Source organism: Eurosta solidaginis, chromosome 4 (genome assembly GCF_040869045.1).
Source record: "Eurosta solidaginis isolate ZX-2024a chromosome 4, ASM4086904v1, whole genome shotgun sequence".
Taxonomy (NCBI): domain Eukaryota; kingdom Metazoa; phylum Arthropoda; class Insecta; order Diptera; family Tephritidae; genus Eurosta; species Eurosta solidaginis.
In genome coordinates this window covers 30,448,212-30,464,648 of record NC_090322.1, presented here as the reverse complement: position 1 = coordinate 30,464,648, position 16,437 = coordinate 30,448,212, and the positions used below count along the sequence as shown (strand labels likewise).

General features: G+C 34.7%; 1 long non-coding RNA gene across 2 annotated transcripts in view; it reads left to right on the top strand.

Moving 5' to 3' along the window:
- The window catches only part of LOC137249524 (uncharacterized), a 519,870-nt gene that overhangs the window by 38,749 nt on the left and 464,684 nt on the right, over window positions 1–16,437 (top strand). Inside the window, exon 3 of one of the 2 annotated variants that reach the window (XR_010952402.1) lies at window positions 4–889. The exons of the other annotated variant lie outside the window; for it this stretch is intronic. This is a non-coding gene — a long non-coding RNA (uncharacterized lncRNA). Of the gene's footprint in view, window positions 1–3; window positions 890–16,437 lie in introns of those variants that run through there. 2 annotated transcript variants of the gene reach the window in all.

Below are 16,437 nucleotides of genomic sequence, written 5' to 3'. Positions count from 1 at the left end.
CAGGCGAACATGGATGTAACACCAACTCCAAGATCAAGAACGTCGATACGCTCTCAGGTGGTGGTGGCTAGCAATCACGCCGAGCGCCAAAACAACAACTCCACCAATAACTTCATGCAATGCCGCATATGCGCTCGCCATCATGCGCTACGTACTTGCCCACTCTTTCGGGGCATGCAGCCGTCGCAGCGGTACCTCCTGGCACGAGCCCATGGGTATTGTACCAATTGTCTGGCGCTATCACACGCGACGAGTGAGTGCACGTCGCCCATTATGTGCCGAATTTGTGCACTGCCACACCACACCATGCTCCACCGGACCCCACCACCACCAACACCATCGAGCCACGCCGCACCAACACCTCAAGTACCTCCGACGCCGGCACCACGCTCTAACTCTCGTCGCCGCCGCCAACGCCCACAACAACAAGCCGTCAACAGTCGTTACAATCCAACCACAGTCACGATCCCAAAAGCACGGACCGTTCGGTGCTCAGCAGCAGGCCTTCAGACGGCTTCACACCGAGGCAAGGTGGCAAATATTCTCATGAACGAGGCAATCAGAGCTCTGGAGCAGCTCAAAGTGACCTTAGCCGGCTAACGCGCCTAGGCGGGGCAGGATGTTCAAGCGAGCGATTAGCGCACGCACCGTGAATTGATTTTACCTATTGAATTTCCCTTTATGCATTGAATTTGTAGTTTAGATGACTCCCTCATGGGAACACACCTGAAACCTCCGCTACGTGGTTGGCAACGCGTGCGCTACTCGCTCGCCTGAACGAGTAAAGCTGTCAATCATGTTGACATTTTTACATATATTCCTTTTGCCTTTTTTGACATACATAAAGTGAAATTAATTCGACATCCTTTTCTATCGGCTGTGCCTTGTATCTTTGGAAACCCTTTGTTATAAAGAAAGTAGAAAAAATACCATTTAATAAAACATTTAAGAAGTGCGTGAATTATTAAACCTGTGCAACTCTTTATTTAACCTCTTTTGGCATATATAAGTCCATGCCGGGCAAATCGAAGTGAAGTTCGATCCAATTTCGTTTCACCCAAAGCGTAACCCAGTGGCTACAATTTGTAGTGACCACCAAAGGGTCCATTCGCCGCCGTCATCGCTCTCAACATCACCACCGTCGCCGCTAGCCGTATCAGATCCTGCATCCCCCAGAACTGCAGCAACGGAGCTGTACATATAGAATACCACGAACAGTATTCCTGCCAAGATTCCAAGGGCTTTTGATTTCGCCCTGCAGAACTTTTTCATTTTCTTCTACTTAATGTGGTAGGTGTCACACCCATTTCACAAAGTTTTTTCTAAAGTTATATTTTGCGGCAAAAAAACATGTTTCATCCCTTTTTCGTATTTGTTATAGAATTATGGCATTTTTATATTTTTCGAAATTTTCGATATCAAAAAAGTGGGCGTTGTTATAGTCAGATTTTGCTCATTTTTAGTGATAAAGTGATGTCATATAAGTACGTGAGTAAAGATATATCGATTTTTGCTCAAGTTATCGTGTTAACGGCCCGGCGGAAGGACAGACGGTCGACTGTGTGTAAAAACTGGGCGTGGCTTCAACCGACTTCACCCATATTCACAGAAAACAGCTACCGTCATAGAAGCTGTGCCCTTGCCAAATTTCACAAGGATTGGTAAGTTTTTGTTCGACTTATGGCATTAAAAGTATTCTAGACAAATTAAAAGGGCGGAGCCACGCTCATTTTAAAATCTCTTTTATTTTTGTATTTTGTTGCAGCATATCATTACTGGAGTTGAATGTTGACATAATTTACCTATATACTGTAAAGATATTAAATTTTTTTAAAAAGTGGGCGTGTTCGTCATCCGATTTTACCAATTTTTATTTAACTCACATATAGTAATTGTAGTAATTCTCCTGCCAAATTTCATCATGATATCTTCAAGGGCTGCCAAATTACAGCTTGCAAAACTTGTAAATTACCTTCTTTTAAAAGTGGGCGGTGCCACGCCCATTGTCCCAAATTTCACTAACTTTCGTTCGTTCATTTCGATTTCGTTCATTTTAAATAGCGATCTAAGATGAGTGGCCAGGAATTTACATACAAAATTTCATTAAGATACCTCAAAATTTACTCAAGTTATCGTGTTAACGGACAAACGGACGGACGGACATGGCTAAATGAATTTCTTTTTTCGCTCAGATCTTTTTGATATATAGAAGTCTATATCTATCTCGATTAGTTTATGCCGTTACGCGGTGCCGTTATGCGAACAAAATTAATATACTTTGTGAGCTCTGCTCAGCTGAGTATAAAAATACAAAGCAAAGAGTTATGTTTTTTTGCAGCAAAATAAATGAAAAAAATATACACAACAATAAGTTGGGTGTACATTGGCACACTCTGCACAAAATGCGGCAAGTCTAGGATGAATCGGAGATGAGTCGCAAAGTAATATGCGACTATGGCAATTTCTGATCTCTTTATATGGGTTGAAGTGGCTCCTTTTGTTTGAGAATGTCCTATGGAGAGATCATGTTTATGTCTGAACTGATATTGTCGGATGGTCCTCTTTATACCTAACGGGTACTGTCGTACAAATCCTTTTTGTACTGTTCGACACGTCCTCTTTGTACCCAAATGCTCACTCATTTATTTGTATGTAAGCCAGTGCTTAAAACTTTCAAATAGAAAAATCAAAAGTTATAGCATTCGTGTCACTATTCACTTCCAATTCAGCCAAAGCTGACTATTATCAATCAATTGGTGATGATGATGATGCCACACTCGCATATACGTTCACACTAGGGGCAGAGTTATATGCCGGAATTAGAGAGCTTAATATACCTTTTTTTGTGTTTTAGATGGGTAAAGATTTTACAAATATTTTCTCGTATAATTCTAAATCGTGAATTTGTAAAAAATTGTGTAAGAAATTCAATTTTTATTTTGTGAAAAATTAAATAAATTTTTTGAAGAAAATGAGAATAGTTCGTTGAATTTTCTCTTAGCATCAGATGAGAGCAGACTAATTTGAATAATAACGATTCAAATTAGCTTATCTGGTAAAGTGGCTTCAAGCCAGTTGAGTTGGGTTTTGTCGAAGCCTGTGACAATACTGACTCAACCCAGTGTTATCTTTGAAAATGATGAACGAAATAACCTCATCTGAGAAAGTTCCATTTAGAAGGCAAAGTTCTTGTGCGTTCATACGGTCCATGCAGATATCTAAACAATTTGGATGGGAAGGTGACGTATCAGTTAAAACCTATAAATTGGGGTTTGCCATAGGCTGAGGTAGCACTTAAATCAAGGCAGTGTTAAGAAGAGGTCCCACAAACACTCACTGAATATAAACACAGTATTATTGTGCTAAGATGTAATACCCTCACACACATGGTGTAGGAAAGGCAGCAGCTTTCAGTATAAAGCGATCGAGAGTGAGGGGGGAGAGAGGAACGATGGTTTGTTGTGGTCGTACGGTACCGGAGATTGCTCATACGGTAAAATAATCGGTAGTCTGACACAGTTGAGTGAAAGAACGCGAGGGTAGCCGAACAACTAGTAGCAACGACGAGCATTTCTTGCCGACGATTTTTCGAAAAGCTGTCAAATATTTATCGATATCCTATCAAGGAGTTACCGATTCGTTATCGGCTTGTTATTTATATGTTATCGGGCATTTCGTCGATTGGCTTTGAAGAACCTTTCAATTTCTTTACGAAAATTTATTGATAAGTTATAGAAAACGTATCGATATCTTATCATAAAGTTATCCATTTGTTGAAGAAAAGTTATTGAATTGTTATCGGAGTGTCATAGGACTTTGCACAGAATTACAAATTTGGATAGTGCCGGGCTTGGTGACCGATGCCAAGATCTAGTGGGCAGTGAAGACGTTTTCTAAGTTTAAATCGTATTCTCGGCCATGCTACAAGGTTTAAGTATGGCGGTCGTCGAATGGCTTAAAATAATATTCGATGGGTGCATAAGCCTGAATCACGTACCGCACTCTTGGAGAACTGCTCTTGTAGCTTTCCTACCAAAGGCGGGGAAGATCGGTCACGTATATCCCAAAGACTATAGACCCATCAGCTTAACATAATTTCCGCTCAAAACCTTTGAGAGGCTGGTAGATGTGTACATAAAGTCCAACGTGGGTGAAAACTGCTCTCCACAACACAGCATGCGTACACCAAACGCAAGTCGGTAGACACCGCAATACATAGGGTGGTAATAAGCGTAGAGAAAGCCCTGGAATATAAGGAGTATGCTCCAGGAGTCGTCTTAGACATTGCGGGGCCTTTCAATAATGTTGGGCGATTATGGATGGTCTTAATGACATTAAAGTACTTTCAGCCTTAACCAGATGGATCAGCGGCATGTTGAATTGCAGGAAGATTACATCACAATGGGGACTGTACGAGGCTACGAAATCAGTGGACAGGGGCACGCCGCAGGGAGGGGTGCTTTTACCTCTGCTGTGGACGCTGATCATCAACCAACTGCTCAGGCGATTCGATGAGGGACCCGTAAAACTTACGGCTTACGCAGATGACGTTGCAATTGTCATAAGTGGAAAGTGCCTTCCAACGATTAGTTCTTTGATGGATCGGGCGCATCGGAATATACATACCTGGGCATCTGATGTCGGGTTGAAAGTCCTATTCTATACCTATACTATAGAGTTCTTGTTTGGTGGAAATTCACACAAAAAACAACATACCTCAAAAAATTGGAGGGAGTATGCAGACTATCGATGCTTAGCATTACGGGAGCCCTGAAAACAACCCCGATGGCTGCACTGTATGCCATTCTGCACATTCCACTTTTGGACCTAGCAAAGAACATAGCATTAACAACAGCAACCTGGCTCGGTTCCTCGGGGCATCTTGAGCGCCGACCATATGGCCATAGAAGTATAGTGTCATCAATCACAAGACGAGCAGACTACCTGATTCTCTATCTGCACTTCGCGGGAGATCTTAAAGCCACAATAAAGGTGGACGGTTCGCGCAAGGGTGCGCAAATGGCGGACAATGTGATACATTTGTACACAGATGGTTCCAAAGTAGTGGAAGGAGTAAGGTCTGCGGTATACTGTTCTGATCCGGAAATAAGCAGATCCTACAGGCTGCGGGATTACTGTAACGTTTTCCAAGCGGAAATGTTAGCCGTAACCAAAGCAGTAGAAACCCTGAAAGAGAATAGCATAATTTGAAACCGTGTTAACTTTTATATTGACAGTCAAGCAGCAATTAAGGCAATAATCTCGCATAACACAGCATCTAAATGCGTGTTAGGGTGTAAGCAGTCTTTGGAGAGAATCCAGACAGGGAGAAGCATACATCTATATTGGGTCCCAGGGCGTATGGGAATAGATGGGAATGAAAAAGCGGATAAACTAGCTAAAAAGGACGCATCCCTTGAAGCTTGCCCCGTAGACGTCCCAATTAGACTGGGCGAGATTAAGCGAAGGCGAGAGGTTCACATGATCGACCAAGCGTGAAAGCCGTGGGTTCAAGCGCGGGGCTATAAAGTGTCGAAGATTATGTGTAGGTCTTACAACCTTAGACTAACAAAGTTGCTTCTATCATTAAAAAGAGAAGACTGTATACTCATGACCGATATTCTGATTGGACACTGCCTTCTGGAGTCACATTCCTTTAAATTAGGCTTGGTCAGTGAAAGCAGATGTAGGAAGTGCGGGTTAGAGTAGTAAAAGATCAAGCACGTTCTGTGCTCGTGCCCTGCACTTGCCAGGCTAAAACTCCCGCTATTAGAGTGGTACAGCTCTCAGATCTAGAAGCAGCAAGTGGCTTAAGTCCTAGGAAGCTTCCAGTATTTGCCAAGAGGGCGGAGTTATTTTATAACATAGGTCCTGGTTTTTGATAGGGTTTTCCAGTTTGGTCGTTAAAACAAACTTCTGGTAAAACTACGGACTCAATCAGTCTATGTGAGGTCCTCATGGCCCGGCCAGTTCAATCTAACCTAACCTACAAATTTGGTAAAAATCTATTAAATGTTTTTTCGAAAGTTGTCCAAACCCCGGTTCCAGGCTGCTCCATATCGACAAACAGTTGAAAATTAACTTAAAACTGACTAAACAACAAAAAAAAACATCGTTTGGTTGAAACTATCGCGCTATACATAAAACTTGTAAATAAATTTCGCTGTACCTGCCAATTAAATTTGTTCTATAACTGCAGCAAAAAATTTCGCGTAAATTTATTTAATTCATTGAGTTTACAAAAATATTTTAGTTACACAAACCATATCCAAAAAGTATGCAATCAATTTTTTTACTTAAAAGCTTCAAAATGTGAATTGTATTTTTTTATCAATATTCATAATTTGTGACAATTTTGTGATGTGAATTTTTATAAAAAAAAAATTGATATGAAATTGTCAAAACAACAATTTATTTACTTTCATATCTCTTTATTGCGTTTTAATTGATGTCATCGATCTAAAATAAAGTATTTTATATAAAATTTGACATAAATCATGAAAATTTTAAAGCAAACAAGTAAAGAAGGCTAAGTTCGGGTGTAGCCGAACATTACATAATGAGCGGCAAATTACAGCTTGCAAAACTTTTAAATTAATTCCTTTTAAAAGTGGGCGGTTCCACTCCCATTGTCCAAAATTTTACTAACTTTATACTCTACGTCATAAGGTCAACCCAACTACCAAGTTTCATCGCTTATTCGTGTTTGGTAATGAATTATAGAACTTTTCGGTTTTTCGGAATTTTCGATACCGAAAAAGTGGGCGTGTTTATGTCCGATTTCGTTCATTTTAAATAGCGATCTGAGATGAGTGCCTAGGAACATACACACCAAATTTTATTAAGATAGCTCAAAATATACTCAAGTTGTCGTGTTTTCGGACAGACGGACGGACGGACGGACATGGCTAAATGAATTTCTTTTTTCGCCCAGATCATTTTGATATAAAAAAGTCTCTATCTATCTCGATTAGTTTATGCCGTTACGGGGTACCGTTATACGAATAAAGTTAGTACACTCTGTGAACTCTGCTCAGCTGAGTATACAAATAACTACAACTCGTTTCATCACTAAAAAGCCACCGAAAGCCATGAAAATGCGATTCCATCATTAATAACTTAACGGACCATAGCATAAGAAGATAGTTTGATATTATACTGTGAGAGCCAAATATTACAACTAAATCTGTCCAACACAAGGTGAACACCATCATACACGCAACACTTTTACACCTCAGCCAACTCCAACATAAACCTACACCTCACCAACGCGACAAGTCGTAGCAAAATTGCCGTAAGAGCTAGCAGCACGAGGCATGTCAGCTGAAGAAGGAAAGCTCGTACATACTAATGCAGGACATCCCAACTCAGAGTAGACAAGAAATCAGCAGTACTTGGGTGCCCATTATGCTCTTAAGAAAACGCTCTGCCGATCCATCATAGTCGACCGCACGACCTCAAAACTATAGAGTGTCAACAGCGACAGCGCGCTACTTAGCGACATAGCGCTTACACCGGCAGTCCAAGCATCGGCAGAATGGCATACAATGCAGTCGTCGAGGTTGTTTTCAATGCTCCCATCATGCTAGCATTGATAGCCTTCGTACCCCCTTTAACTTTTGGAGGCAAGTTCGATTTTATGTGGATGTCCACCAAACAAGGGGTCCATAGTAAGGGATACGCTTTCAATCGTTTTAAATACCTTATGAGAGAGAGATAGGGCGAAAGATCCCAGGTTCACCACATCATTCGTTTACATGCTGAAATTACCGTTGAGGCCTTCTTCACTCTCCTCTCCACTTTGAGCTTCTACGACAAAGAATGTTATATTTAATAACATTTTTTTCTTGCCGCTCTTGTCCCAGACACATTTTCAAAATCAATCATACATACATACGAATCTTTTACACAGCTTGCGGGTAAAAGAAAAATAATGCAAGTGCAAAAATCAACAAATCGTGTGCAAAGTTTTGCTTAAGAAATTGCTTGCATATGAGAAAAGTTTGAAGCAGAATATTTTTAAGGTGCATATTGATGATGGGACGGTGTGTATGAGGAAGTCACTTCATATAGTAAGAAATAAAACTTTGCTTATTTTTTACAGTATTTTTTTTATCTGTTTTCAAAATGTTCACTTTAGTGGGGGTTTTCATCTTCTTTAGCACTCACAGGTGGGTTCTGATAAGAATACCTTCTGGGTGGCAATGTTTCCAACGTCCTAGCCAACGAAGCAGTTTATCATAAAATATTTTTCTCTGCTTGTCATTGTCAAAGCGTAGGTGTTCATAAATAAGCCGAACACTCCCAGAACCACCACATCTAATGTTGCTAGGGTCCATACTTCAGCAAATTACAGCAGGATAGGTTTGATAAATGACTTATGGATGTAGATTGTCATTGGCTGAGAGAGGTTTTTTTTTCAATTGTCTACCCAGTCCCATGCATTATTTGATGGGAAAGGTGATTCTATGCAGGGTTTTCTAGCTGGCGCTGCGTTAATGCTGACTCTCAAATGAACGAAGTCGTTGACTGTTACAAAAATGCGGTCTTCAAAATATACATGGTTTCCAAGGCGCAAATGAAAAAATTTTTTCTGATGCCCGACAATACTTAGATCTGTCACCATTTACCACAAAATCCATTTTACTGTTTTTATACTCAGCTGAGCAGAGCTCACAGAGTATATTAACTTTGTTCGCATAACAGTAATCCGTAACGGCATGAACTAATCGAGATAGATATAGACTCCTATATATCAAAATGATCTGGGTGAAAAAAGAAATTCATTTAGCCATGTCCGTCCGTCCGTCTGTAAACACGATAACTTGAGTAAATTTTGAGGTATCTTGATGAAATTTGGTATGTAGGTTCCCCGGCGCTCATCTCAGATCGCTATTTAAAATGAACGAAATCGGACTACAACCACGCCCACTTTTTCGATATCGAAAATTTCGAAAAACCGAGAAAGTGCGATAATTCATTACCAAAGACGGATAAAGCGATGAAACTTGGTAGGTGCGTTGACCTTATGACGCCAAATAGAAAATTAGAAAAATTTTGGACAATGGGCGTGGCACCGCCCACTTTTAAAAAAAATAAAAAAGGTAATTTAAAAGTTTTGCAAGCTGTAATTTGGCAGTCGTTGAAGATATCATGATGAAATTTGGTAGGCACGTTACCCCTATTACTATATGTATGCTAAATAAAAATTAGCGAAATCGGATGACGAACACGCCCACTTAAAAAAAAATTTTTTTTTAAGTCAAATTTTAACAAAAAAATTTACATCTTTACAGTATAAAAGTAAATTATGTCAACATTCTATTGGAGTCGATATGGTGCAACAAAATACAAAGATAATAGAAAATTTCAAAATGGGCGTAACTCCGCCCTTTTTCATTTAATTCGTCTAGAATACTTTTAATGCCATAAGTAAAATTCACCAATCCTTGTGAAATTTGGTAGGGACATAGATTCTATGACGATAACTGTTTTCTGTGAAAATGGACGATATCTGTTGAAGCCACGCCCAGTTTTTATACACAGTCGACCGTCTGTCCTTCCGCTTGGCCGCTAACACGATAACTTGAGCAAAAGCCGATATATCTTTACTAAACTTTGTCCACGTACTTATCTGAACTCACTTCATCTTGGTATTAAAAATGGGCGAAATCCGACTATAACCTCGCCCACTTTTTCGATATCGAAAATTACGAAAAATGAAAAAATTCCATAATTCTATACCAAATATGAAAAAAGCATTGAAACATGGCAATTGGATTGGTTTATTGACGCAAAATATAACTTTAGAAAAAACTTTGTAAAATGGGTTTGACACCTACCATATTTAGTAGAAGAAAATGAAAAAGTTCTGCAGGGCGAAATCAAAAGCCCTTGGAATCTTGGCAGGAATACTGTTCGTGGTATGACATATATAAATAAATTAGCGGTACCCGACAGAAGAAGTTCTGGGTCACCCTGGTACACATTTTGTTCGATATCTCGAAAACGCCTTCACATATACAACTAAGGGCTACACCCTCTTAAAACCCTCATTAATACTTTTAATTTGATACTCATATCGTACAAACACATTCTAGAGTCATCCCTGGTCGACCCTTATTGCGATATCTCGAAAAGGCGTCCACCTATAGAACTAAGGCCTACTCCCTTTTAAAATAATCTTAAATACCTTCCATTTGTTACACATGTAATACAAACACATTCCAGGATTACCCTAGGTTCATTTTGCTAAATGGTGATTTTCCTTATTTTGTCTCCAAAGCTCTCAGCTGAGTATGTAATGTTCGGTTACACCTGAACTTAGCCTTTCTTACTTGTTTTAGTTTGAAGTTACTGAAACCGACTGTGCACAGCTCCTTAAGCCCATGATTATATTGTTCAAGAACGGTTGAGTGGTGCAGCTTGTATCCCTTTTTATCCCGTTTTCCACCTTCGAAATAAATAAATAAATAAAGTTAAAAATTATATTTCCAAATAACTTATACCGACGAAGGTATTGTTTCAATGTGTGCCAAAATAAGCACCAAAATGCACCACAGTGCAGCTGCAAAGTGTATGCAGAAAAGTTTTTACTAAAATTTGCTTACAAATATGTTATATCTTATGAAACTAGTATTATGAGCATTGAGTTATGAAATCTTTTTTTCAAAGTTTTAGAAAAGTACAGTAGTTTGGATCGGCATATGGAAATATATGTATATGTATATTTTTATTTCCTATTGCTTGGTTAATAAAAGCCGAAACTTTAGCATAAAGTTTTAACATAATAAACATAAAAAAAAAATTGTTTTATCTTTGAGTCAAGCTGGGTCGAGGTCAGTTGTAATAAAAACACAAAAAGTTCTTGTTTAACCGATATATTTCGATTACCTTCGGTAATCGTCGTCAGGGAAATTATATTATAAAAACTATTATTCAAAGTAAAGTAATTTTTTTTCTTCGTAGACGTGTTGAATGCAAACCATGAGTTTAAAATACTTTTAGCTATGAAGTGTTCAAATTCTATTTTAAGGCAAGAATTAAAGTGAATTGATAATATAACTGTTCAATCTCTTCATAAATATACCATTGAGTAATCGATAAATGAAAAAACCAAACGTTTCGCAGAGACGTTACATTAGCTAAGACAATGACTTTGCGTGCCCTGTTAATTTGTATAGACTAGAGTTCTTTTGCTTTTATTATATTTGACCCTTATTTATTTTATTTCATTTTATTTTATTTTATTTTATTTTATTATTTTTTCATTATTTTACCTTATTTTGTTATATTTTATTTTTTATTTTTTTGTATTTAATTTTATTTTATTCTTTTTATTTTATTTTATCTTATTTTATTCTGTTTTATTTTATTTTGTTTAATTTAATTTAATTGTATTCATCACTTTGTTTAATTTAATTTTATTTTATTTTGCTTTATATTAATTATTTATTTTATTTTATTTTATTTTATTATATTTTATATTATATTATTTTCTTTTCATTTTAATTTATTTATTTTATTTTATTTTTTAATATATTTTAAATAAATTTTGTCCCGTATTTGTTTTATTTTATTTTATTTCATTTTGTTCTGTTTTATTTAATTTAATTTGTATATGTTTTATTTTATTTTATTTTATTTCAATTTAACGTACTTTATTTTATTTTACTAGATTTTATTTTATTTTACTTTAGTTTATTTTGTTCAATTTTATTTAATTTTTTATTTATTTTGATTTTATTTTCTTTCATTTTAATTAATTTTATTCTGTTTAATTTTATTTTGCTTAATTTTATTTCACTTTTATAATTAATTTGTTTGTAATTTATTTTATTCTGTTTTTTGTATATTATTATAGCTTTCATGAACATGAAATGGTATATTAACTTTGGTCCGATGTTTGTAACGTTGAGAAATATAGAAGATAGACTCACCATTAAGTATACCGAATTGAGCAGGGCGCTATATATAAAAAATATATATCCCATACAACCGATCGTTCAGATAGAAAGATTTTTAGCCATTTCTCCCTTAGTTTCCAATATAAAAACGTTAAACTTGGTGATATTTATTCTAATATATCATAGAAGATTTCCTGAAAAAATCACTTCGCTCGGAGCTATATGTATATAGTATATACCTATCCCATACAACCGATCGTTCAGATAGAAAGATTTTTGACCATTTCTCCTTTAGTTTCCAATATAAAAACGTGACACTTGGTGATATATATTCTAATATATCATAAAAGATATCCTGTAAAAATCGTTTCGATTGGAGCTATATATAGTATATATCCCATACAACCGATCGTTCAGATAAGGGGTTTTTTGCCATTTTTTTATATTTATCTTAAAATCGTTTAGGTATGTACATCTGTTCACTATATATTTCTTATCTTACACAGCGCATTATTTGGAGATTACGAATGGGATAAGATTATTGTTCAGCCCCATTCATGAAAGGTATGAAGTCTTCGGCACAGTCGAAGACAGTCCCGTCCTTACTTGTTTTTTTTTTTTTTTTGTGTTCTATTTTATTCTGTTTTATTTTATTTTAGTTTTTATTTTATTTTATGTTATTTTATTTAATTTAATTTTGTTCTGCTTTGGGTTATTTCCTTTCATTTTAATTTAATTTATTTTGTTATATTTTATTTCATTTTATTCTGTTTGATTTTATTTTATATTATTTTATTTTATTTAGATTTATTTTTTCTTCTTTATTATATTTTGTTTAGTTTTATTTAAATTTTTTGTTTAATTTTTTAGTTTTATTATTTTATTCTCTTTTATTTCACTATATTATATTTTAAATTATTTATTATATCATTTTTTATTTTATTTTATTTTATTTTATTTTATTTTATTTTATTATTTTTTTATTATTTTACCTTATTTTGTTATATTTTATTCCATTTAATTTTATTTGTTTGTATTCAGTTGTATTTTATTTTATCTAATATTATTTTATTTTATTTTCTTTTCAGTTTAATTAATTTCTTTTATTTTATTTTTTAATATTTTTTTTTAATTAATTTTGTTCTGTTTTGTTTATTTCATTTTATTTTATTTTACTTTATGTTATTTTATTTCATTTTGTTCTGTTTTATTTTATTTACTTTGATTTTATTTCATTTTATATCAACTTAATTTAATTTATTTTATTAGATTTTATTGTATTTTACTTTAGTTATTTTGTATAATTTTATTTAATTTGTTTATTAAATTTTTTTGTATTTTGTTTTATTCTGTTTTATTTTATATTATTTTATTTTAATTAGTTTTGGGATATTTCTTTTCATTTTATTTAATTTTATTTCAGTTTTTTGTTTAATTTTTTAGTTTTTTTATTTTATTCTGTTTTATTTCATTATATCTTTTATTTTATTTTTTATTTTATTTTATTTTGTTTTATTATTTATTACTTGTTTTGTAATTAACTAACAACAAAAACTGATCAATTATTTCGTAAACTTTTTGGTTTTATCAATTTGTTATCAGCGTTCTTTCAATTTCTTATCGGAAAGATATTAACATGTTTTCGAAATAGTTTTTTTCTTTTTTAGAAGCTATGATTTGTTTTCTACAAAAGCTCCGAATAAATATCGATTTTCGATTGAAAATTTATTGATTATTTGTTTATTGACATGCTACTTTTGTTCGTTATCGAAAGGTTATGGATTTTTTATGGCAAAGATGTCGATTTTCTATCGAAAAGTTATCCTTTTATAATCGGAATATAAGCAAATAATTTTCGGCGTGTTACCGATTTGTTCTCGATGACTAAACAGATAACGATAAAAGTTCAATATAAAATCGATGACACATCTGTAAGCCGCCAATAAAAAACCGATAAGAAACTAATAAGAAGCAATAAGAATCAAAAAAACGAATACGTATCACAGCTACCATATTGGCGTCTGGTTAACTGCGCGCTACAAAACAATTATCTACATTTGTTTGCGCTCGAGACCAAATTTTAGTGATAATCCAGTTAATTTTAATGAGACCTGCTGATCTTCACAACACAACAACATCAAACTCTTGTTGTATGAATGAAGCGGGGACTGCCCTTATTGTTATTTATATTAAGTTAATAGTTAAAAACGTGTTTGAAGCTTGCAGTGGTGTCAATTTTATATTGATATCTTAGTGCTATAATACATTTTTTTGAAAGTTTTTTAATGAGCTGCTTTGCTCCTTGAGAATACCAATCGATAAATAAATAATTGTTTATTCCTTATATTTTGGACACTAAAGGGGCGCAAAATTTTAAACGTGCGTATTCATATATGGCTTTTTGAACAGCTATATCCTTCAAGGTAACTTATAACAACAAAGTAAGGATCAATAATTTGCTTACTTTGAAGATGTTTGTTTTTTATTTCTACTTATCTTAATTAAATTGAAAATAAAGCTATTCAAGAGTTTTCATTAGTATTCAGCCATTTGAAAATTATAAAATAAATAAATAAATAAAAAATTATGAAATAATACAAACAAATCAAAGTTAAATATGCACAACTTAAAGCATAGTTCATTGACTTGTTTGCATAGCTCTACCATTACTAGCATATAGCCATGCTTTAAAAATCCTGCACAGACGTACACACATATATTCACACTCATCTACTTACAATGTAGAGGTTTAAGTAATCAATTAGAATTACACTTTCAACATTCTATTGCATCTATGTAAATGAAATTTATAGCAAGTAAACAAAACCACATATATATTTGCACATTCATAATGTACATATGTATATAGGAAGTTGGTACACACATACATACGAGTATATGAGTTAGACTGGGTTGATTTATTAACCGATATCGCGCCATCGATTTTTCGATAGGATTTGGGTTCAGGAAAAAAAAGTTCCACTATGCATACCCAAAAAGATAATTTTCGACCCTGCAAAAAAAAGTGGCGAAAGGGTAAATTTTTCGACCAAAATACTCCCCAAACCCCAAAAAAAATTAAACTATTATCGCCAATGTTTGTGCAACAGTTTTTTGAAAAAAAAAAAAAATAAAAATATTTTTTTGGGTTTTGGGAGTGTTCTGGTCGAAAAATTTACCCTTTCGCCATTTTTTTTTTCGCAGGCTTGAAGATTATTTTTATACCCAGTTGAGCAGAGCTCACAGAGTATATTAACTTTGATTGGATAACGGTTGGTTGTACAGGTATAAAGGAATCGAGATAGATATAGACTTCCATATATCAAAATCATCAGTATCGAAAAAAAATTTGATTGAGCCATGTCCGTCCGTCCGTCCGTCTGTCCGTAAAAACGATAACTTGAGTAAATTTTGAGGTATCTTGATGAAATTTGGTACGTTGATTCCTGGGCACTCATCTCAGATCGCTATTTAAAATGAACGATATCGGACTATAACCACGCCCACTATTTCGATATCGAAAATTTCGGAAAACCAAAAAAATGCGATAATTCATTGCCAAAGGCGGCTAAAGCGATGAAACTTGGTAGATGGGTTGATGTTATGACACAGAATAGAAAATTATTAAGATTTTGGACAACGGGCGTGGCACCGCCCACTTTTACAAGAAGGTAATTTAAAAGTTTTGCAAGCTGTAATTTGGGAGTCGTTGAAGATATCATGATGAAGTTTGGCAGGAACGTTACTACTATTACTATATATGTGCTAAATAAAAATTTGCAAAATTGGATGAAGAACACGCCCACTTTTTAAAAAAAAAAATTTTTTTAATTTAAATTTTAACAAAAAATTTAATATCTTTACTGTATATAAAAAAATTAAGTCAAAATTCAACTCCAGTAATGATATGATGCAACAAAATACAAAAATAAAAGAAAATTTCAAAATGGGCGTGGCTCCGCCCATTTTCATTTAGTTTGTCTAGAACACTTTTAATGCCATAAGACGAACAAAAATTTACCAATCCTTCTCAAATTTGGTAGAGGCATAGATTCTATGACGGTAACTCTGTGAAAACGGGCGAAATCGGTGGAAGCCACGCCCAGTTTTTATACACAGTCCACCGTATGTCCTTCCGCTCGGCCGTTAACACAATAACTTGATCAAAAACCGATATATCTTTACTAAAATTAGTCCACGTACTTACCTGAACTCACTTTATCTTGGTATAAAAAATGGCCAAAATCCGACCATAACCACGCCCACTTTATCGATATCGAAAATTACGAAAAATGAAAAAAATGCCATAATTCTATACCAAATACGAAAAAAGGGATGAAACATGGTAACTGGATTGGTTTATTGACGCAAAATATAACTTTGGAAAAAACTTTGTAAAATGGGTGTGACACCTACCATATTAAGTAGAAGAAAATGAAAAAGTTCTACAAGGCGAAATCAACAGCCCTTGGAATCTTGGCAGGAATACTGTTAGTGGTATTGCATATATAAATAAATGAGCAGTACCCTA